We start from the raw sequence: 1,867 nt of genomic DNA, 5'->3' as shown, positions 1-1,867 counted from the left end.
TCTCTCTCTCTCTCTCTCTCTCTCTCTCTCTCTCTCTCTCTCTCTCTCTCTCTCTCTCTTACTCGCTCCTTCGATCTCTCTCCCTCGCGTTCTCTACGTATGAAATCTGCTCCGAAATCCGACGCACTCTCCGAAGATGTACTCTCACGCGTTCACGGCTGAGAAACCCTTTCTCGTGCACTAGTGCACCCCCGATGAAGCTCGCACATTCTTCATGTTTCTCCGACGCGGCAGCCGCGGCACCGGTGCCATGTTGAGAGGCGCCGCGGACAATACGCTCCGCGCACCCTTCGTTGGCCTCTGCTCCGTTTCCGACTCGCCCGACGACAGCCTGATCGTTCCGTCTCGCTCTCCCTACTGCTTGCGTGGGTAGCGAAAAAGAGATGGACGATTCTCGTCGAAACTCGACCCTATCTTTGTATTCACGCAGGGACGGCATTGGTCGAAAGTCATATGGTCATCTTGAGATTGCATCTTCGGATGCCAAATAGATTTCTCTCCTAGTTTGAATTTATTATATTGTTAAATATTATAGGAACAGTGATGATCCAATTTCTTGTGTTAAATAACATTTTGTTATTTTTATATTAGATTTATTTTGCATTGAGAATGTTGATCGAAAATGTTGATTGAAAACGTTGGTACAGTAAGAATTTTTTAATATAATAAATATTATTTACACGCGTACTGACAACTGACTTTTACTGACAATTGACTTCTTTACTTCTTTTTATTAGATTTATTTTTAGAACCGTATATCTTTATTCATATTGTTTTATTCTGGTATTTTAATTTTCACGTGTGACAAAATGTAAATCAATTCATTTCTGATTGAATTGCTAATTTCAAAATAAACAACGTTTCTATATTAAGTGTGCACTTCGCAAATAATAATTTGAATCAAATTCATATATTTTTTTAATTAAATTGTTTGATTCCATTGTTTCAATTAAATTAACAATATTGATTGAGAGCAAATGGCGATCTATAGAAATGATTAAAAATAACTCAAATTGAATATAATTTGATATTACAAATTAAACAGTTTTGTAATTTGTATAAATGGTAATAAGTTTGAAAAATTGGCGAGATTTTTTTAACGTTTTTGGTGTATGAGAAAACCTTTGTGCAGTATATTTATAAGAAATAAACATCTCAACACAAAAATCTCAAATAAATAATGCACTTAAAATGCGCGTGATCGATTATGATAATCAGAACAAAATGTGCTCTATGTATACAAAATACTAAATAAAATACAGAAATTTAAAAAAATACAGATTAAATTGGTTGAATTATTTGAACAGAAAACTTTTTGTGCGAAACGTTGGATGTATTTTTCAATAATTTCGTTAAAAATATATAAGAATTTTAAGAAAGATAAAAATAGATTATTGAAAAAAAATCTTCAAATTATTAAATATATAATTTTATATAATTTTATTATATAATTTATTATATATCTATAAAACATTTTTTCCCATTTTTTCCATTTTTTTATAACTTAAATGAAAATTTTTTCATTTTATCTTAATTATTTTTAAAAATCTTATCTACTTCTTATCTAACTTGATATTTTTAATAGAATTTTAATAATAATAACGACTTCAGTAACAATCTTTGATCCTGATTCTAAATCGCCACTAATTATTTTTTTTTATTGCTTTCAAATATAGTATAGAAAAAATCTATAATTTTTTTCGTTTTGTTAAAAAATATGTCCAATATACATTCTTAAATGCATGTTCATGAAGAGTGTAAAATGTATTTGAATTAATAATTCCGTTTATGATCAATATAAAAATATTTATTAAAGAAAATTGTTAATTAAATAATGCAAATTGTTTAAAACTGTTTAAAATAAAAT

This window comes from Atta colombica, unplaced genomic scaffold (genome assembly GCF_001594045.1).
Source record: "Atta colombica isolate Treedump-2 unplaced genomic scaffold, Acol1.0 scaffold187, whole genome shotgun sequence".
In the NCBI taxonomy this organism is placed as follows: Eukaryota; Metazoa; Arthropoda; class Insecta; order Hymenoptera; family Formicidae; genus Atta; species Atta colombica.
Note: the sequence above shows the minus strand (reverse complement) of the source record.